Source organism: Zalophus californianus, chromosome 9, assembly GCF_009762305.2.
Source record: "Zalophus californianus isolate mZalCal1 chromosome 9, mZalCal1.pri.v2, whole genome shotgun sequence".
NCBI classification, from domain to species: domain Eukaryota; kingdom Metazoa; phylum Chordata; class Mammalia; order Carnivora; family Otariidae; genus Zalophus; species Zalophus californianus.
The window spans coordinates 91,930,674-91,954,202 of NC_045603.1; positions in this window are offsets into that span (position 1 = coordinate 91,930,674).

The window sequence follows — 23,529 nt, forward strand, 5'->3', positions numbered from 1 at the left end:
CCTTAGAGTTCATTGGGTCCAACTCCATTATTTTACAGATAAGGTCCAGGTCCTGAAAGGCGAGATAACTTTCTCCATTACTTTGCTAGTTTAAAACTGATTCTTTTAAATGCCTGGTTTATGTGTCACTATGATTGGCTGAAAAAGTGTTTTTTCGCTGGAAGAGGACACATTCGAGAGACGACCTATTTTTGTTTTCCCTTTGCCAGGTGAAAGAGGAAGAATGCAAGGTGAAAATATTTTGTCATCAACACTAATATATGAATGGTTGCTAGGCTTCTGGGGATCAGACCATTATTCTAAGTGAATATAGATGAGCAGGGCCCTTGTCTAGCACTCTACACTCTGCAAAGTGGTATCTTATTCTTAGAGTATTCTGACTGTCAGTGAGCAGGTGTTACTACTATTAGATGGGTGAGGACATGACCAAGACCATCAGTAAACTGGTGGCAGCATCTGGAGCAGATCACGGTCCCTCGTCTCTGTGAAAGTGATCTAGCTGCCAGCCTCCTGATTACCAGCAAGCTGAAGTGGAACGAACATCAGAATGTGAGGTTCGAGAACCAGCCCTGTCCCTCACCTACTGTGACCTTAGGTAATCACTTTACCTTTCTGATTCTCAGTCTCCTCCTGTGTACACAGAGACAAAAATAACACGTATCCATCCAATTGTTGTGGGAATCAACACAGAAAATGGAACAAAAGTCTTTTGTGAATATAGAGAACCATACAGATATTAGTGGTTGCTCTTATCTGGCCATCTGGGTAGAGGGTCACTTTGTGTATTATAAATAAGACTTTGTAGGGTTGAGTGGCACCGGAAGCTTCAGAAAGCTTCAGAGGGCTCCTGCCGCCTAAAAGAGGGTGTTCTCTTCATCCTCAGGTCTTATCATAACCCATAACCATTGTTATTTAGAATTCAACAGACATAACGAGCTAAGTTTTCTTGAAATATTCCCCACTTTGTAAATACAGCTTTGCCTTTACAGTTCTTTTACCAGCAGAAAGATGCAACGTTTGCTCATTTCACCTAGCATTTGAAAGGTCAGTCGTGAAAATCTGAAAATCTTTCCAACACAGAAATCCAGTCACGACGCTCCTATTATTAAAACCTTTTAACTCCCTGTGGCTCACAGGATAAAGTCCAAATGCCATAATGGCAAATCTTTTTTTCTACCCGAGTGGACTATAAATATGTAAATGAGTTTATTACTCGAACCCCTATCGTGGGTGTACAAGGCCCACTTTGGTCCCGCCCCTGTGTGCTTTCCGCCTCATCTCCTACCTCCCTTTGCACACACCCTTTGTGCCACTGCCCTCTTGCCAGAACTGCTGTTGCTCTTTGTCATGGCCTCTTTGTCTGATGTGCCACCTCAGCCGCATGGAGTGCCTTTCTCCCTCTCTGCCTCTTTGCCACTTTCATATTTACCCTTGAAGACCCTGCTCAAAAGCCACCTCCTCTGTGAAGCCATCTCTGACCTCCTCTTCTTCCCAGGGAGGATTAATCATTCCTTTTGTGTGTGTGGAGGGGGGGAGCATTTCCCACATGATTCTTTTGTTTTGTCATTTCATTTGAGATTTTGCCTAGCCATTAGTCCACAAGCATTTTGAGGGCTGGGAGGCCAGAATCATGTTCTTTGCATCTCTGTATCCCAGTGGTCAGTGCTGTAAGTGGAAACAGCAGGTACTTAATACATGTTTGCTACATGAATGTTTGTTGAAACCCACAGGGCAAGATACACCAGTAAGAAAAACAGGAACCCGTTCATACTGTGTGACTTAAAACCCACCAACAATCTCTGTGTCCCAGAATGATGCCCATTATTACTTTGAGTCTCCCATTTCTTCTGTCCAAGACTAAAAAGATTTTAACATTCTCTAATTTGACATGAACTAGACAATAAAACAAGAGCTTGCTTTAAAGTTCCACCCTCCAGGCCTCTTTTTTAGCCAGTCAGTCTATTAGTTGGAGAGCTGGGTCTTGGGACACCAGGTCCCTCTCTCCTTGTATCACTAATAAGCTGTGTGACTTTAGCCAATCTCTCCTGGTCTCTGGGCTCTAGGTTTGGAATCAGGGAGTTAGCCTATATATTCTCAGAGGTTTCTCTCAACCCTGACCATTTATCTTCTACATAGCACATCCTAGAAAAGGTGAATGAGGCAAATGAAAGGCAACTATATTTCAGCAGGGGCAGAAAGACAGCCCTTAGACACACTGGCAGGAGAGGGAGTGGGAGAGGGGTAGGCCAGGAATCAGCCTGAAATCCTGACGTTCATTCAAAATTAGAGTGTTTTGTCGTTGCTTCCTCATTTCTCCCAGCAAAGAGTAAATCCTTCTAGCTTGAAACACATTTTCAGCATGCTTACCCCTTCCTCATGATGCTCCCTAACCCTAGACATTTTTCCTCAAAGCTGGTCACAGAATCCTTTAGAATATACCCCCTTCGAATTCTTGTGCACTCTTTTTCTGTACTTCCCCAGAATTTCAACAAGTTACGGCCTGTGAGATCAGAATGGGAACTAGCAGACGGGTCAGGTGAATCCAAGCATATACTTGAACGAGAGCAGAGGAGCCAGCAAAGAGGAACGGGAACACCAGGGTCAGTGAGACTCTGGATTGAAAAGCAGATGTGGAAAAAGAGGAACAGTCAGTGATGGAAGGGAGGGCTTAGGAATAAGACACGTTTAGAAGTTTTACTGCGGATCTGTTGTGCTTAAGTTCTTTTCCTGTTTTTGATTTTAGGAATGAGAATTCTAAAAGAAAATAAAAAGCATGAGGATTGTACATTAGCGCATAGGGTGAGGATAAGAGTGATTCAAGAACATAGAGTTAAATATTTTACCAAAGTCCTTATATTAATTGGTTTTTTTAGAGAACACAGACGGTGGTGGGGAGGGGCAGAGGGAGAGGAAGAGAGAATTTTAAGCAGGCTCCACACTGAGTCTGGAGTCCGATGTGGGGCTCTGTCTCTTGACCGTGAGATCATGATCTGAGCCGAAATCAAGAGTAAGACACTTAACCAACTGAGCCATCCAGGTGCCCCAAATTTTGATGTGTCTTTTTTTTTTTTAAGATTTTATTTAGTTATTTGAGAAAGAGAGAAAACGGAGGGAGAGGGAGAGGGAGAAGCAGACTCCAGGGAGGAGCAGGGAGCCAGATGTGTGGCTCGATCCCAGGACCCTGAGATCATGACCTGAGCCGAAGGCAGATACTTAACTGACCGAGCCACCCAGGCGCCCCTGATATGGCTTTTATTAAGTGAAAAGTAGAGACCCTTATTGGATGGGCTGGCTCTGAATAAATTTTTAAATAAATCCTAATATTTATTGCTGCAAAAGGGAGAAAGTCCAGCACCAAACCCAAACTGAGAGGGCTGCTGTCAAGAAAAGGGCTAAAAGAAACATTATCTTCTTTTATTAAAGGGAGGAAAATGGAAGGCAAGATTAAGAAAAAGTAACAAAAAATGAAAAGGGGACACAAAACGTCCAGCACTGAGGTGGCCACGGACCAGCCATTATTCAGTGAGCTCAGTGCAGCCCTTGCTCCCCCATCTCCCATCCCAGCAGCTTCCCCTTACGTAATAAGAAGAGGATAACACTGGGTAGTCAAGAGAATGTTGCTCAAAATTCAACTAAAGATAAGTAACAGCAAAGATATATCCAGTCCCTCGGCAAACTACTGATGTTGCATAGCAACAACTGCCTGGTTTTATTTCTGTCACAGAATTGCCATAAGGAAGCTTTGAAATTAAGTATTTTTTAGAAATTTAAACAAACAAGGTAGCATACCTCACCGCACCCATCCAAGTCACCTGCTCCCTTCCAGAATTAGAAAGGCAGCCTCTCCAAGGGGGGGAGATAATTAAGGTAGTAAAAAGGGAAACACAAATTTATTCGGTCCTTACTAATCAATTTTTTTTATCTCATTTAATCCTGACAATAACCACGTGAGGCAGGTCTTACTCCCATTCTGCAGATGGGGAAACAGGACATGGGGTAACTTGGCCAAGGTCATAACAGCCAATAAGACCCAGAGCTAGGATTTGAAATGTACCCCCCATCCTTTTCTTGCCTGACTCGTAATTCAGTGCTTTTCCCATCACCCCATGCTACAGTGAGGTCTGTGGCTGGTTGTGGCAGCAACCAACCCTTCAGAAGGTATCTGGGATTGTGGCTATAACAAGCTAGTAATATTTTCAGAAGAACGTCTGGAAAAATTTGGATCCATGGCTGACCCTGTGCTGTCTCATATACAGATTTCCCTGAGAAAATCTGAGTTTATCATCAGTCTGTGGAAGAAACTCATCTCTCTTCAGGGTCCTCTGTTCTGACCTGTTTGAGGGGACTCCCGACCACAGTTCCTGGTATTGGCATTTGCAGGCAGGTATTTAGGAGTTGTTCAAGAAGTAAGTTCCCTATGAATTGAGATACTTACTTTAATCTTTTGTCTTTTCTTAGTAATTGCTTCAGTATCTATAAGCAAGAATAACGGTATCTGTAAGCAAGAATGACAAATGCAAGGAACCCAAGCTACAGACATTTTTGAAACCCCTTCTACTTATGACTTGGGGGTGTGTCATGGAAAGATCCCAACTCTGATTGCTGACCACTCTCTTGGTTCTTACACAGAGGAGGAATTTCTGCAACCAATATTTCTGGGCACCTATTGTATGCTGGTCATTGTGCTGAGTAACAGGATACTATATTATCATGATCCCTGACCTCAAGAAATTCTTCAACCTAATTGAAGAGACAAATATTATACAAAGGTTAATACTGTGTCATAAATGAATATTATAACAAATTAGGCTTAAAATCTAGCAGGGGCCCAAAAATAGGTGTCAGCTAGTCTGGTGCATCCGAAAAGGTTTTTGTTGGAAGAGGATCCACTTAATCATGTTAATGCAGGTCTTAGGATCGCTGGGGCATTCTAGGCGGAAGGACAACATGGGATTATGAAACCACAAGCAGTCCAGGAAGCCTGGAGTATAAGTTGTTGGGAGGGAGATGACCTTAGAGAATAGGTAGGAGTCAGTGCTGGTGGGGTCTCTGTGTATGCTGTGGATGGAGATACGGTATAAGGTTAGGGAGGGGCATTCATTCTATGGATGATGGAAACCACTGACAGATTTATAAGCAGGGGAGTAATATCTGGTGGCAATTAGGAAGTAGATATAGCTGGGCAAGATTAGATGCAGAAAGATCAGGGAAACACTGAGTAAATAAATTTAAAGAAATTGTCAGAGTTCTTTAAAAAAAATTTTTTTTTTGAAGATTTTATTTATTTATTGGACAGAGACAGAGACAGCGAGAGCAGGAACACAAGCAGGGGGAGCAGGAGAGGGAGAGCAGGCTTCCTGCCGAACAGGGAGCCCGATGCGGGGCTCGATCCCAGGACCCAGGGACCATGACCTGAGCCGAAGGCAGACGCTGAACGACTGAGCCCCCCAGGCGCCCTTTTAAAAAAGTTTTAACGTGCACATGAATACTGTGGTATGGCTTTGTGGTGGCTATTCTCCCTTTGCCCTTCCAGATCTATTCTCCATGCTTTCTCTACCCTGACTCACGGATGGTGATCTCTGAAAATGTTCCTCTGCCTTTTGGCTTCTTGTTGGGTTCATCAGTGGGGGCACCAGCAGGAGATTAGAGGGTGGACAGAGAGACAGGACAGGAAATTTATAACCCCCTCCATTGAGCCTCAGCTTGCCAGTGGCCCTACCTGAGGTCACAGTTCTAGTTGGGAGACCCCTTTTCTGGAACAGCTTGTTCTGGGTTCTAGAGCTATGGTTCTTCTTGTCCCTTGAAACCCAGCAGTGGCAGTAACTTCCTGCTATTACTTGCCTAGGGGAGGATCATCAGCATCCCTTGATATTTCCTGGAGTCTGCCCTCAACTTTGTAAATGGTCCTTCATTCATATAGCTTTACTTGCCACTTTGGAGTGTGATCCAGTTTCCTGTGGGACCCTGACTAGTACAGTCTTGGAACACTGACCTTGAGAAACGCCTGTCCTTTTCAAGAAACATGCTTGATGTGGGGCTGGCAGAATGGGAGTTTGAACCAAGACTGACTTAGTAAATATGAAGAGAAGGACGCAGATTGGAGAACTGGAGAGATACTCAGGAAGGAGAATTGACAGTGCCAAGGGCCCGGGAGGTAGGGAGGAAGATGCGGAAGAGTCTAGGATGGCTTCATGGATGGCTTTGGACTGAGTTGTCATGTCATCTACCAAATCACAGAATACAGAAGGATGGGCAAGTATTAAGGAGACTATAATTAGTATACTTTGGGACATAAATTCAAGGCATCCGTGGGGCTCTTAGGAGTGGAGAGGGGCTCCTTCTTGTCTACTGACTTGAAGAACACGCATACCTCAAATATTTTTTTCACTGCTGCTTGGAATTTGCCCTATTTACTTTTGCCAGTCTTTTTCTGACAATCCTCTTTGAAAATAAACCTACGCTTGGATGAGGAAATACGTAGTTTCTGGTTTCTTTATTGTGACTTTGTAGCAAGAGAGACAGCTAAAAATATTTGAGAACCTAGGGCCATATTGATCTTGTGAAAAGGCCCACATTTGTCTCTATGCTCTGTCTCTCTCAAAGTTAAAACAAAGTCCCTTTAAGCCAGGCATGAAAAAGCTTTGGGGTCCCCACCAGTCAAGCACTGCTAGGCCCGCCACCCCCACCCCTTCTAGTCTCCAGCCTCCACTTCATAGGGCTCCCTGCCCAGGCCTGTCACAAGGTGGCACTCCTGCCCAGCTGACCTGGTGTGAACCTGTGGGTGGGATGTTGACATTACTGTTCCTGCTTCTGACACCCCCTCAATTCTCAATCCTGATGCGATTTTAGCTCAAAAACTTTCAACAGTTATAGAAATGGAGTTCAAATTCCTTAGTCTGACAATCAAGTCACACCCGAAACAATGAAGGAGGAAGCAGCGTCTTCAAAGACCTGGTGGTATTTGTAATGGTAACTAATGGAATCTCCCCAGGGGAGAAAGAGACTTTTAGGGAATGAAGGGGGATTTCTTGGTCAAGATTCTATTGCCCGAGGTTGGGGTGTGATTTAACCAGGAACCAATGAATTTCCTTTATTCTTTTTTTTTTTTTTTTTTAGTCTGCAGGTCTTTTTAAATGCTTATGGCACATATTGTATCCCATTGTTCATTCAGGAGGCAAACATATACTGATTTTATTGTAATTTTTCATTATATTTGGCTTTTCTCCCTAGTTAGACTTTTAAGTCCAAGTGTTTTATATTCTGTACACCCTGTGTACAGATAGTATAGGTTATACTATGCTTAAAGCAGGTGTCAAAAAAATTACTTGTTGACTACATGGATGAATATATTGCTAAATACAAAACACCAAGATAGAGCTCACCTCTATCAAAAGGCCTGAGGCAAGCACCTCAGCTTACTCTTTAAGGAGAACTCCGGTTTCTTTTAATCTTCATTCAGCTAATTATCTCAAGGTCAGTGAAGCTTTAGAGTGAGAAAAAGGTTATTATGAAGAATGGAATCATGTTCAATAGGTTAGTGCAGAGGCTCAGCTACTTGCTTGTTGTAGAATCTTGAGCAAATTACTTAATCCACTGGAACCTTATTTCTTTATCTATGAAATGAATCTATTATGGAGAGCCAGCATGGTACAGTGAAAGGAACATCGAGCATAAATCAAAAGACATTGGTTCTAGTCCCTGGTCTATTGTTAGTGGTATCATCTTCACCTCCTTAAGCCTCAGTTCTGTGTATATTAACTCCTAAATAACTCAAACTATAACCAAGCATGTATGTATGTGTTAGTGTGTAAATATGTGTGTGTGTGGGGATACTTAGTTATCTATTGCTGTATAACAAATTACCCCCAAATTTAGCAGCTTGAAAGCAAAAGTTTATGATCTCAGTCCTCAGTTTCTGGGAGGTTCTGACTGAATCTCTCACAAGGCTGCAGTCAAGCTACTGAGCCAGGGCTAGAGTCATCTCAAGGTTCCAATGGGGCTGGAAACACTAGAACTTCTCTGCTCATTCATGTGGTTATCAGCAGGCTTTAGTTCCCTAGTGGCTGAAGCCTGGAGGCTTCAGTTCTTCACCACAAGGTTGCTCACATCATGGCACCCGGGTTCCCCCAGAGCAAGAGATGTAAGAAAGTTAGAGCTGGAGCTAGAGTTACAGACAGATGAGGAAGAAGGGCAGTACCCAGGACTGAGGCTGCAGTCTTTTATAATCTAGTAATCTTGGAAGTGACCTGCCATCATTTCTACTGTGTACGGTTGGTCATCTAGACCCACCCTGGTACAATGTGGGGGCAAATTCCATAAGGGTGTGAATGTGAAAAACTGGGATGATTGGGGGCCATTTTAGAGGCTGGCTACCACAGTGCTCAGTAGCAGGATAAACAGTATTTTCAAGTACTATTTCTACCATTTCTCATCTTATTTGACTGTCTTCCCTGCCAGAGTAGAATCTTATTTTCCACTGTTTCTCCATGTGCCTGGTGCATGCTATGTGCTCCACATTTGCTAGAATAAAACGAATGAATGAGTACTATACTTTATCCATGTTTCAGCCCTACCATTTTTTTAAGAATAAGATGGAAGGAAACAGAGAGTCTCTAATATACCTCATCTCTTTACAGATGTGGAAACCAAAGTCCATAAAGGTCTCCATATTTGTTAGCGGTGGAGCTGACGCGAGAATCTGGTCTTTAAACGTCCCATTCTCTGTACTTTCCACTTCACTCTCTCTTAACTTCAGTCTTTGTGACTTGGAATTATCCTTGACACAGAATTTAGTAGCTGTTAATAAATCATCTACCTCTGCAGCCCTACCTTTTGTGCCATTGCCTTAGTTCCACTTCTATTGAAATATTCAGTAATGCTTTCATCTGATTTTGTAATCTCTTTCTGTTCACCTTCTGCTTTCCTGGCCCTAACCCTAAATGTACTGAATGCCCAAGGTTTCATGGATATTAAGTTCTAATATTAACTTGCACTATCATCTTCCATGCTCTGTTTATTTTTTATTCTTGTAATACAGTTCATAATTATGTGCCTGAAATGGCTTCTAGTTTAAAAGGCAAAAGCAAAAATCCTTTTGCAAAAGGTCCTATTTAAATCACAGTCCTCATTTTTGCTGCATTCCCCCCCCCCCTTATCTGGTACTAGCCTCATTAATTTTTTTTTTTTATTTGAGATCTCAGCATTTCCAGAGGGAAGATGTCTTTTTCACACTTAAGATATTGGATGCTGACTCCTTTACTCTTTCCCTTTTGATGATGGCTTTACTTACTCCTTAACTCTTTCCCTTTGTACATAAAGCTGGTACAGCATGCACCACATTGCATTATTTACATGCCCATGTCTCCTGTGAGACTGGGCACCTTGAGAGTAGGCATTATGTCTTACTAATTCTCTGTATGCTCTAGTATGTCACCGTACAGCTCCTAAGAGGAGCTCCATCCTTGTCAAGTTGAACCAAGCAATTCTTCATGTCGTTTTGAATATTAGATAAAAGTATTCTCCCTTCAGTAGTGATTGTTCTTACCTGAGACCTTTTAGTCCTGCTCTGAGTGAGAGACAGGCATTATTATTGCTTCAGCCCATCATGCAATCTCCCTGGAGTATTCTGGAGCCCCAAATCTTACCTGCACAAAGCCCTCCTACCCAAGGCAATGTAACTTCGAGGTGTGGCCTGGCAAACCTCTCCCCCACAGGGGCAGTCCTTTTCCAGATAAGTGCAAACCCTCTCTCATTGGAGATTGAAGACTTAGTTTGCAAGAGCCTCCTTTTGAAATTCACATGTTTCATAACTTGTCTCTCACCTGCTGGAAACCTAGCAGGATTCATGTTTCAGTAGAAAGAACTAGAAGAGCCAGCAGATTCCTTTTGGAATGAAGCCCTCGGTGTGGAGGGCCGGTGGGAAGGGGCTGACGAGAGGGGAGGCCAGAAGGCACATGCAAACCGCAGGGCTGCCCTCCTCGCTAATGCAGCTCTGTAAGCCTGCAGCTGGTGCATAGAGGGGTAGGAAGCAGAAGCATGCCTTTTGTCTTCTTGCACTTGCTCTGGCTTCGCGGTCTTCTCTTTTTCTCGTGTTTATCTCTTTTTTTTTTTTAATTATCTCATGTATATTTCTTGAAGTCATACCCCAGACTGGAGAATTTTCTAGCCATGAGGCTGTCACCAGTTACCCTGCTTTGGCTCTCCCAGTCAGCCGGGAGGGTCACTCTATTGCCGGCAGCTCTAGCAGCGCTAGGAAGTTTGTAGGGATCCCTTTGCTCAGCAGAGGGTGCTGTGCTGACAGCGTCCCTTACTGTAAAGAGTGGTTCTTTCTCAACCATTCTAGTTAGCTGCTAGTTTTAAATTTTTGTTTTGTTTTCTTCTGGTTTGCCGCACATTGTAACCCGTTTACTGGGCGACAGATGTTTACTTTTTAAAGGTTAAAATCATTAAAATTATTTTTAAGAATTTAATTTTTCCCCACTCAAGTTGGCTCAGATGGAGTTAAAGACTCAGGTGATGTCAGGAAACAAGATTGGATGTTGACCGTCCTCTTTCTGTATCAGGTAGGTGTGTTTGCTGCCCTTTAGACTGATGGCTGAGTCTTCACTCTCATGTAGGCCACCCACAGAGCAGGGGTAGATTGGGGCTCTCACACAGGTTGTATTGTCTTTGAGGATGTGGGTCTTCTCTGGCTGAGCATACTCATGATAGTCCATTCCTCTGGTCTTCAGGAAGAGCCTAGCTCAAGGTAGAGTCTAGGTGAGAAGTGCTGGCCTGGATGTGGTCTCCCCAGGGGTCTTCATGGCCCACCTCTGTAGTTCCAGGCACATTCTTGGCCTTGCCATGGTGAGGAGAGTGTCTGTGCTGTGACTGGCCCACGACTAACCTATCATCACGGATGTGCCTTGGGCAAACCTGGCAGCCAGTAGCATAAACTTCAGATACTCTTTCTCTTATACCTTGGAACTTCTGTGCTGTTATTCCTGGGAGTTGCCCCGGATGGACACCAGCTCCTTAACCCCTTGGCGTCTCAGAAATTGCTCTCCAGTTTCCTTTAGACTTTATGAAGCAGGAACTGATGGAATTGCCTAATGCTTCTTAACGTTTCAGTGTTGTTACATTTATAATGTTACTCAATTTAAAAATAAATGTATTTTCTACTTTGCAACTCTTATGTTCTTCTTCACTCAGCTGTTTAATAATGTCAAATGCTTAGAACCCAGATTAGAATTTCTACAATGGTCTCTGATTAAACTGCAATAAAAGCACAGTCAGGAAAATTCATAATATAAGGCCTGCTAACTAACTCTTGAAAGCTCAATTTACATTTTGTAAGTCTTTTTTTTTTTTTTTTTTTACATTTTGTAAGTCTTACACTAATTTAAGGATTATGCCTTAAACTGAAAAAGCTTCATGGGTACTTTGGCAAAATATTAACAATAATAATTTTTTTTAAATGAAAAAACTTGGATAGTTTTGTTCATTCATTCATGACTTTGCCTACTTTCAAAAAAATAATTTGAGACAATGTACCATAATTTGTTAAAACCACTGAAATAAAAATACAATGATGAAGACAAAACAATGAAGGGCATTGAATAATTATTCCAGAAAACTTGGACAGAGGGAAATGTCTACTTTGAAGTCCAAGACTTAATTCCAGGTTTTCCCATAGCCAAGGCAAAAAGAAAAGCACATTGTGTTACATATCTCTCATCTCTAATATGAATAAGCATATTGGACAAATGTCTTCCTGGAGCTAAATTCTAAAAAAAAAATTATGTCGTGAATCTTTGGGGATGTTGATCAAGATAGTTGGCATGTCTTTAACTAAATAAGATGTTCTTTATTTAGTATTATCTATACAAAGTTTCGATTTATAAATGAGAGCTTGGTATTAAGTCATAGTTATGAAACCATTCCTATAAAGAGCTCGAGCAGTATTCAGGTATACAACTTTCTGTTAAGATGTTGTGATAGAGCTTAGAGATTCTAAAAGAAATAAAAGGAGAATGAAAAGAAACACAAGGAGAATGAAAAGATTAGCCATATTTTTGTCTATCTTTCTTAAGCATCAATGGTCTTCACTAGGTTTTTGTTAAGAACTTATAAAAGACACTTCAGAATTGAGGTTACTGGGAGGGAGGACCTTAATTGAAGTTACTTAATTGAACCTTAATTGAAGGGTATCCTGTGTTATTTGAAACAGTATTTATTTTCTTTAGATATGTGGCGAGTTGATGTTTTATTATACATTTTGAAGACTCTGACTTGTCTTCCTATCCTGATGATGGGCCACTCCAATTCTGCATGAATGAAAAAATACCTGCAAAAATATTAACAAAGCATCTAGCAGACTGATTGGGACTTAGGAGGCACTCAGTAAGTGTGAGTGCTCAGTTGGTAGAGGCAGTCTGCCATGGGCCTTGCGCCTTTCTATACATTCTTGCCAACTGTGCCAGCTTGTAAGGCTTATCCATCTCCTGATACTAACAACTAGGTAGGTCTAGGTGACCAAAGTGTGACTACCTGTAACTACTTACTCCCCTGGCAGAAGGGGACTAACTAACTTATTTCAAAACACTCATTATGGCTCCTTTTATTTTACATTACTTTTAAATGTCTTTATTTTATGCTTGCTGCAATGTTTGCAGCTTGATCAAAATGTTCTGGGCTTTCAACCTTGGGTTACCCCCTGTAAAGCAACCCACTGTGCATGCAAGGATCATCTGGTCCCATCATGTCATCCCCTGTTGGGTTTGAGAGCAAGAGGAACTGATGGAAATATGCTGGTGCTCAGGTTGCCCATGTGCTGTAAGTAATAGTCTTTGTCTCTGACCCAGGAATCTTTTGTCTTCTGACCATGAAACTGGTGGACTCCCTAGTTTGCTTGCACAGAGGGGGAAATCTCAGACTCTTTACAGCTTTTGACAGCCCTTCTGTAACTCATCATGCCTTAATCTTCCTGCCTCTTTCGATCACCTCTTTAAGGCAGATTCGTTATCATCATTACTCCTAAGAGTGTTTCCTGCAACTGGCAAGCTTATTTTCCCTTTACTTTATTTACAGCCACAGTGATTGGGAGTCATATTCTTCAGTTTGAATGAAAACTGTAACAGTATAAGAGCCCCTGGGTTGGACATACAATCCATAATTATTCCTGTCAAAGTGATAATAGTAATAATAATAACAACAATTAACATTATTTTCATCATTATATATGAAGAAATTGAGGCTCAGAGAGATTGTGTAGATTCTCCAAGGCCACACAGCCCATAAACAGCAGAAACATAATGAAACCCTGGGCCTGCTGACTGTTAGCCATCATTCTATATTCCCAACAGTAGTTTCTGGTTCAGTTTCAAATGCATATACATATGTGTGTGTGTATACATGGTTCTTACTTTGATCTCTTATTCCTCCTTGCTAGGGATTAGTAACCTCTTTTTAATTTTAGCTCAAGTCTCGTGACTATTCCTGTGTTATCTTTTTCCTTCTTCAGTGCTGACCTCACCCAAATTGGTCTGAGTTCCCTTCAGTTTGCTTTGGGCTGGTGGTTTTATCAAGTAATGGTAGAACCAAAGAGGTTATAGTGACCCAGGGAATCCTCAGCATTTACTTACAATGACCAGTGAAGTAAAAAAATTTTCTTTTTTAAAAAAAGATTTTATTTGTTTATTTGACAGTATAAAGATAGAGAGACCCAGAGAGCACAAGTGAGGGGAATGGCAGAGGGAGAAGCAGGCTCCCCGCTGAGCAGGGAGCCCGACATGGGACTCGATCCCAGGACCCTGGGATCATGACCTGAGCTGAAGGCAGATGCTTAACTGACTGAGCCACCCAGGTGCCCCTTAAAAAATATGCCTGCACATGCTGCACAATGTTAAAACTGTTGTGATGGGTGAGAGATGAGTCCCTTTATCTGCAATATTGGGACAGGTAACTGAGCCTGCTATGAGGCAGACCTGGCATTTGTGGTGGGAAGGACTGGTTTCTCACTGCTCCATTTGGAAGAACACTTCTGACCTTCTGACTCTAAATGGGAATATTCTCTTTTCTATTTACCACTTTGAAATAATTCACGGCCATACTTGACCAAAGACTCCTGTCTCTAGGGTCACAGGTCTCCCAGGTAGATTTCTCATTTCTGTTAAGTTGCAATAATTTCTTATGCCTTGATTGCAGGTTATAAAACTAACAAAGGAACAATAATATTGATCATAATAGTTATAATTATTATACTACCACCACCACCATTTATTGAATAGTGATGATTCATTCACAAGGCTCAGTGCTAAGGTTTACATGTGTTATCTCATTTAAACCCTTTTACCACTATACCAAAGGTAGGTAGTATTATAAACCCCATATTACAGATGAGGAAATTGAGGCTTACAGAGGTGAAGTAGTTTTTCTCTTTTTTTAAGATTATTTATTTATTTGAGAGAGTGCACAAGTGGGAGGAGGGGTAGAGGGAGAAGGACAAACGGATTCCCCGCCGAGCAGGGAGCACGATGTGGGGCTCCATCCCAGGACCTGGAGATCATGACCTGAACTGGAGTCAGATGCTTAATGGACTGAGCCCCCCAGGTGTCCTGAGTGGTTTTTCAATACTGTTCAGCTGACTTGTGGCAGAACTAGAATTCCATCTTACATGCTCGGATGGTAGAGCCTCTCTCTCAACCATCATGTTCTAAAGGTTCGCCAAGTGTGCTTCCAAGAACAGTAGCATCAGCATCATGTGGGAGCTTATTAATGCAGAGCCTCAGGCCTTATTTCCTATCAACTGAATGAAGAACTCTATGAATGGGGCCCGGCAATCTGTTTTAAATAAGTCTTCCCATTTGATTCTGATGTATACTCGTTTTATAGTCACACCGTAAAGCTTTTCCTTTTCCGTGTAAGTATCTAATATCAATTCCATTAATATTGATAATGAGAAATAACTTCCTTTAAAAAAAAGGAATATGTGTTAGGGCGCCTGGGTGGCTCATTTGGTGAAGCGACTGCCTTCGGCTCAGGTCATGATCCTGGAGTCCCGGGATCGAGTCCCGCATCGGGCTCCCTGCTGAGCAGGGAGTCTGCTTCTCCCTCTGACCCTCTTCCCTCTCGTGCTCTCTGCCTCTCATTCTCTCTCTCAAATAAATAAATAAAATCTTTTTAAAAAAAGGGCATATGTGTTAAATATGAATTTGTTAAATGCAGGTTGTCATACGTGGTGCCATCTATAAAGTGTTTCTGGCAAAAAAACCAGAGCCAGATTCTGATGAGCCTCTAGCTCTAACTGCTAGTTTACAGGGAAAATGGGGGACAGAAGAACATGTTACAAGAAGCCATAGGAATGCATTCAGTAAAATCTAAATTGTGAGAAATTCTACAGGATTTATGACCTGATTTCTTCACCAAAAAACTGTGCTGAAAACAGAGAAGAAGGAGCAATGTACAGGTTTAAATGAGATTGAAGACATAGACCAGATGCAGTGTTTGGACTTTGGATCCTGATTAATACAAAATTTTAAAAACCAAACAAGACAACATAAGAATTATATAAACCAATCAGATATTTAGGGACATTTAATGCTGACTGGACACTTGATGTTGATAAGGAATTAATGTTAATTTTTAAAGTTATAATAATGGTAGTATAGTTACGTTTTTTAGAAAGTCCTTATTTCTTCAGACATACATAGTATTTATTCAGATAGAAGTTTCTGGGGTCAAGCCACTGGATTTAGTGAACATTATGGTGTTTCCCCAACACATTCCCCCTTCTTCTCATGTCATTTGAGTGTTCATACCTCTCTACCCTGCATAGTCCAAATAGTGGGGCATGTAGCTCCAGCTTAATTTAGCACAATATCAAGTCCTAGCTATACTTTCTAGTTTGAGGAAGGGCCAGTTAGGCAGGAAGAAGTTTTCTGGGAAAGAAGTTTACTTGTTCTTCTGACCAAACTCCAGGAAGCAAATCAAACTTGCTTCTCCAGGACATTGATGTGGCATTTAGTCTCTCAGAGGTATCCGTGACCTTATGTGGTCTCCTCTCACACTGAATTATGGCTGACCTGTGTGAACAACAGAATACTGTGGAAGTGATGGTATGTGACTTTTGAGGCTAAAAAGATTGCAAGTTCCTTCCTGCTCCCTTTGACTGCTTGCTGTGCGGAAATCAAGCCTCTATGTCATGAAGACCCTTGAAGTCCCATGGAGAAGGCCACACAGAGAGGAACCAACTTGCCAGCCAATATCAGTCTATCAGCCATGTGAACTAACTACCTAGGAAGTGGACCCTCCAGCTACAGATAGGACTTTATTTATTTATTTATTTATTTATTTATTTATTTATTATTACTTTTTAAAAGATTTTATTTACTTACTTGCCAGAGAGAGATAACGAGAGCAGGAATACAAACAGGGGGAGTGGGAGAGGGAGAAGCAGGCTTTCCACGCAGCAGGGAGCCCAAAGCAGGGCTCGATCCCAGGACCCTGGGATCATGACCTGAACCGAAGGCAGATGCTTAACAACTGAGCCATCCAAGCACCCCGGGACAGGTATTATAATGTCTGTAACTTCAGCTCACATCTGACCTCATGAGAGACACCTAACCAGGATCCCACAAATAACTTCCGAATTCTACATCTATGTTAACTTTGAGAGATAAGTGATTAGTGTTGTTTTAAAGAGCTAGCCTTGATGTAATTTGTTGCACAGAAATAAATAATGAATATACTAGATGAAAAAAACTGCATTCCAGAGAGTCGAAGTAGGCATCTTATGACCATGGGAGGGAGCCAACTTGAGGTGAAGCTTACATTTTGGAAGACAAGACAGAAGGGCTGGAAAGAAATTGATTCTTCATTGTCATTGCTGAAGCTCATCTCACTCTGTACTGTTGCAGGTCATGAACACTGTTTTGTTGTTAAAGCCAATTTGGATTTCTGTTACTTCTAACTGCCTGACTGGGGTAGGATGTATGAGAAGTCTGGTGGTATGAGGGAGTGTGAGTATAGACACGAGCAGTGAGTGAGTGGAAAGACTCCTGTATTGGTTTCCCAGGGCTCCCATCACAAGCTGCCACAAACCGGACGACTTAAAATAACAGAAATTTATACTTCCATAGTTCTGGAAGCCAGAAGTCCAAAATCAAGATGTCAGCCACGTTGGTCCCTTCTGGAAAGTCTGAGAGAGAATCTGTTCCATGCCTCCCTCCTAGTTGCTGGTGGTTGTCAGCAATCCTTGGTGTTCCTTTGCTTGTAGATGCATCCCTCCAATCTCTGCCTCTGTCATCATATGGCCTTCTTATCAGGATGTCCTCCAGTCCCTGGATTTAGTAAGGTCACATTCTGAGGGTCCCGAAAGATGTGAATTTTAGGAGAACACTATTCAACATAGCACCACTATGCTTTATAGTGTTTATTCATTCAACAAATACTCATTGAGTGCCTACTACGTGCTAGGCATGTGTTAGTTATTAGAGCTGAAGTGATGAATAAGACAGCTATGGCACATGTCCTATATGGGAAGCTTACAGCCCTTACAGTCTAGGATAGAAGACAGACATTAAACAAATGGCTGCAAGTATAATAAAAATTACAAAAGGAAAACTATTGTGTGCGATGATATCAATGAGAAGGCACCTAAACAATATGAAATGAGGTGGGGATGATTTAAAAGGCCTCCTGCAGCAGGGACATCTAAGCTGAATCCAAAGAGCAAATAAGTATTAGCCAGGTAAGCAGTGTAAAGGCTAGGTTACTACAAGGTGCTATGTATGAGAATTTGCACATAGAACTAGCATTTCAGTAATGCTCATGCATCATGGACTTTGAGAACCCCTGCTGTGGGGCCTCAGCTAACCCAAAATGTATATCTCCCATCAGCCACCTGTGGGGAAGACTCTCACTGCTTTCCCACTCAGCCCTGAACTGGGAAATGGTGGGGAGGCCCCTTATTACTGAACCTCCCTGCCCATCCAGTCACGTGAGCCCCCTTTCCACTGCTGTGCAAAATTCAACTAAATAAAACATGTGATTTTTATCTAGTTTAGGTTTTTCTCCTCCTTCAGTGAGCATTCTACAACTTTTCCCTTCCTCCAACCCTGCTCTATTTTCTGCCACATAGGAAGCCTATTGCTTTGCATTTTAGTTGATAATTTATTCGCCATTGAATTGTAGAAGGCCACTTTTCTCTTGAAAACATCTTAAGTGTATGTTGTGCTCATTCAGTATTTTATAGCAAGAAAAGGCATTTACATCTTTTCATTTCTCATCTTCATCAGCACAAGAAGCTTTTTTTAAAAATTATCTTTCCTTCAGAATAAAAGAGAAAGCTAGCCCACAATAACATTTCCCAAATATCACAACTGAAACAAAACGAAAATTGTAACAAGATTTGGGGCTGTTTCTCAGGAAAACTCTAGTAGATTCTTACAATTTGGCTGCTTTGCAAGGTTGACGAGACCAACATTCAAAATGATATGATCATAGATTTTGGAACTTTCAAGAGTCTTGGGGGTCATCAAAATTCTGCGAGACCATCATGCTCTTTATTTTACAGATGAGTAAGATTAACATGGAGGTGAGGTGACTTACATAATCACTCTTAGCCAGATAATTCAAAACTCCTCTTACTCATCAAAAATTGTTATTTTATTGGGGCGCCTGGGTGGCTCAGCCATTAAGCATCTGCCTTCGGCTCAGGTCATGATCCTGGGGTCCTGGGATCGAGCCCCACATCGGGTTCCCTGCTCCGCGGGAAGCCTGCTTCTCCCTCTCCCACTCCCGCTGCTTGTGTTCCCTCTCTCGCTGTGTCTCTCTCTGTCAAATAGATAAATAAAAATCTTTAAAAAAATTGTTATTTTATTATTATTTTCCATGACCTTGGTTCTCTACGTTACTTTGCATGTGGGGCTACACTCTTCGTGTCTGGTCCAGTCTTTTCAGGTTTCTCCTCCCTTATTTGTTGCCCCTTGCCTCCTAAGAAAGCTATCACCCTCCACACTCAGTGGTCTGAGTCTCAGAGAAATGAGGGTCACCTCACATCAGCACTAGGAGAACTTGCTCCTAAACTGGAGCTTGGGCTTCTGAGTCTTTTTTAAAAGGTTATGCATGTCTTAAACATACAGAAAAGAAAAAAAAAATATTTTAAAGCCGTTTTCATTCGTTGTCTTCAGTCTAAAAATAGGGTGACAGAGGGATCGTGGGATAAGCAGCCGGAGCAGGGAAGAGTCGGTTGCCACAGTAACCAATGAGCCATTTCGCTGCATTTGCCTTGACTGTGTGATTTCTGGGAGGTTTTTTCCCCTTTCCTTCTCCTGTGCGTGGGGGTGGGGGTAGGTGGTGGGGGCATTTTTAGATTATATAATAGGATCCAGATTCCTTACTTCCGGAGTCAACCAGTCTTCATGAAAGTGCTATATTCCCTTTTACTTTTCCCCTCACTGCAAATAGCCTACAGCCCATTGGCTTTGTGGGGACCAAGAGAAAAGATTCTGATCACACCCATCTCCATGCCCAGTAGTGCCTTTCTGGAACACTTCCCCAGTTTTTGACAACCTGACTCCATAGAACTATCCCTCCCCTCCCCCCATCTCCCACCCCGAATCCTATTGGGTCCTCAGATGCCCCAGGCTCCAGTAATCCACCAGGAGAATACTGGGGCTTTCTTCTGCTGTGCAGCAGAGAGAGGCAGCCCTGTGTGCAGGTTGAGTCAGTGAAGTCACTCTGGAGCTGACCTGCTTCTTCCGCCCTGAATGGCAAGCTCCACCTTCTCCCAATGAGCAGATCCTGGAATCCGGATATAGACCCACATCAGAGTATAGAGAGACTGGCTTTGGAAGCAAACAGATCTGTGTTTGAATCCTAGACCCGCTGCCTTGGACTAATAACTATTTGACATTTTTGAGCCTTTTGTGGTTGTAATAGATAATACACCAGTACAGTGGCTGGTGAGTACTTGGCACTGAATGAATGTTAATCTCTTTTACTCCTTCCTCAATTTCCCTGCCCACCCATGCCTCCTTCTGCCCTTCCTGCTCTTGTAGGGCCCTGGTTGACCATTGCAGGCTCCCTCCTGTGTTTAGGAAGAGTTAACATATATTTGAGGGGTCACCCTTTTCTGTATCTCTTTTAAAAGACCCCTTTCTACCCAACTTTCCACAGTCCTTGTTCTCCTCCCTGGCTGCCTCATATCCTTACCTGACCTCCTTTCATGCTTTAGACCTTTCCTGACGCCGTTTCATCAAAACACATCTGTTCTCTATCCCATTCATGAAGAGCCCAGTAGGTACCTGGATAGCTAATCAAGGTTAAATCAAAATGTAAAACTGTGTTCAATGTATCCAAATGTGTTAAAATGGCACATGAAAAGCTCCAGTCTTTACTGCTTATTAGGGTAATCAGGAATGAATGAGAAGCTGAATGGGAGTGTCGTAGTTAGAAATTATTTTTTTAGTTGCAGTGATGGAAACACCAGACTGAACTCACCTAGGCAAAAAAGGATGTGTTAGCTGAAGTAAGTGGGGAGTCTAGGAGTGGAGTCATCCACAGGTATCTCCAGAGATTCAACGACTAGCATCAGAAATTGTTCTGTTCCTAATTCCACTTGCTTCTGAGTTGTTGCTTTATCCTCTGCTTACCATAGACAGCCTTTCTCAAAACTAGTAACATGGCCTCAGATTTATATCTTCCCACCTTCTATGACTTAAGAGGCAAGACTCCTTTCTCAATTGCAAATTGGATAATTGCAGGGAAAGGCTTTGGTTAGCTTGATGTGGGTCTTTTTTTTTTTTTAATAGGATCCACACCCAGTGTGGAGTCCAATGCGGGGCTCAAACTCATGACCCTGAGATGAAGACCTGAGCTGAGATCAAGAGTCAGATGCCTAACCAACTGAGCCACCCAGGTGCCCCTAGCTTGCTTTAGGTCTTATGCACCCCTGAACCAATCACTTTGGCTGGGAGAATGGGGTACTATCATTGATCATGTCAGGTCTCACATCAGGGAGGTGACTGTCTATGATGGGTAGCCACCAGAATGACATGATTCAAATGTTGGGGGGGCGATGAGTTCCCTAAAGGAGAGCAGGATGCTGGTGGAAGGCAGAAACAACAGAGGTTCACTTGAGAAGAATAAACAAGAATGCTGCTGCCTGTTACTCAGAAGAGTACCTGGGGAGGGGCAAGGGTAGGTACAAAGCAAATACTTGATTGGCTCTGAGGAAGAAGACAGTGTTCTTGCCCTCAGGGAGCTCTGAATTCAGTGTCAGAAAACGACTAAGAACACACGGAGAAAGGTGGGGTCACAGGGACTGGCCAAAATGCACATACCCAGCCAGAGAGGAAGTGGGAGAGGAGCGCAAATGAAAACTCAAAATTGGACCCTATGTTAAAGGAACCGATTGCTTATAAATACCGTTCTCTCTCACACTGGGTTCTCTGGAACGCAGTATCCCAGTAGGTGCTGCTAGGTGCCCCTAAGAAAAAAGATAAAGGAAAAGAGAAGAAAGAAAAAGAAAGGGAGTGGAAAAGAAAGGAGAGGAAAAGGACTCCATGGCCATGTTTGAAAATTATGGCTCAGAGTTAATCAGGCTTTTAAATTTTTTTGTTTACCTTATTATGTTAATGCTCATTCCACACTTCCGGGATCATAGAACAAAGCCCCTTAACAACAGACCACTTACTAGCATCTATAAAAGTTTTATAGTTTTATGTTTTACACTTTAGTTTGTGATCCATTTGGGTTAAGTTCTGTATAAGGACTGAGACTGAGATTAAGTTTTATTATGATGGTTTTTTGCCTATGGATGTCCAGTTGTTCCAGCACCATTTGTGGAGAAGGTGTCTTTCCTCATGGCATTGCTTTTGCACTTTTGTCAAAAATTTGTTGAGAATTTTTATGTGGATCTATTTCTGTGTTCTCTTTTCTGTTCCACCGATCTGTGTGTCTCTGCCAATACCACGCAGTCTTGATTACTGTCACCGTGTAATAAATATTGAAACCAAGTAAACTGATTTCTCCCACTATTTGGGACTGAATGCTTTTGTTCCCCCACTCCCCAAATTTATAGGTTGAAGCCCTAATGCCCAGTGTGGCTGTATTTGGAGATAGGGCCTTTAAGGAGGTAATTCAAGTTAAATGCAGTTATTAGGGTGGGGCTCTGATCCAATAGGATTAGTGTCCTTAAAAGAAGAGACCCTAGAGTTTCTCTCCCCGCCCTCCTGCCACGTGCACACTCAGAGGAAGGGCTATGTGACGAGAAGGTACAGCTAGAAGGTGGCTATCTGCAAGCCAGGAAGAGAGCTCTCACCGGAAACTGAACCCTCCCAGAATCCTTTATTTTTTTTTTCAAATTTTTATTTAAATTTTAGTTAGTTAACATATAGTAAAATATTGGTTTCAGGAGTAGAATTTAGGGGGAGCCTGGATGGCTCAGTTGGTTAAATGTCTGCCTTTGGCTCAGGTCGTGGTCCCAGGGTCCTGGGATGGGTACCTGGGATCAAGTCCCGCACAGGCTCCCTGCTCTGCGGGGAGTCTGCTTCTCCCTTTACTGCACCTCCTCCACCCCCCGCCCTGCCCCACTGCCCCTGCTTGTGATCTCTCTCTCTGTCTAGTAAATAAATAAAATATTTTTGAAAAAGGAGTAGAATTTAGTGATTCATCACTTACATATAACACCCAGTGTTGATCATAACAAGTACACTCCTTACCCATTATCCATTTAGCCCATCCCCCACCATCTTCCTCCATCAACCCTGCCAGAATCTTGATCTTGGACTCTTAGACCTCTAGAACGGTGAGAACATAAATTTCTGTTGTTTAAGCCACCCAGTCTGTACTATTTTGTTATGGGGGGCTTAGTAGACTCTTATGTCCACTTTAATCTTCCTTTTCTTTTTTTTTTTAGATTTTATTTATTTATTTGAGAGAGAGAGAGATCATGAGCTGGGGGGAGGGGTAGAGGGAGAAGCAGACTCCCCACTGAGCAGAGAGCCTGATGTAGGACTAGATCCCACGACACTGGGATCATGACCTGAGCCGAATGCAGATGCTTAACCAATTGAGCCACCCGGGTGCCCTAATCTTCCTTTTCAAAAAATTTTTAACTATTCTAGTTCTTTTGCTTTTCCATATACATTTTAGAATAATCTCATGTATACTTAAAAAAAATCTTGCTGAGATTTTGATAGGAATTTTGTTGAACTTTTATATTAATTTGGGGAGGAATTGAAATCTTTACTTTGTTAAGTCTTTCCATCCAGGAACATAATATGTCTCTCCATTTATTTAGGTCTTCTTTGATTTCTTTCATCAGTGTTTTTTAGTTTCAGCATAAAAACCCTGTACATGTTTTGTTAGATCTATACCTAAGTATTTATTTTTTAAGCAATTATAAATGATACTGTATTTTAATTTTGCTATCTATGTGTTCATCATTATTATATATAAATACAATTGAATTTTGTATGTTTATCTTTATCGCATGACCTTGCTGTATTCGCTTATTAGTTCTTGGTGGATTTTTTTGTAAATTCC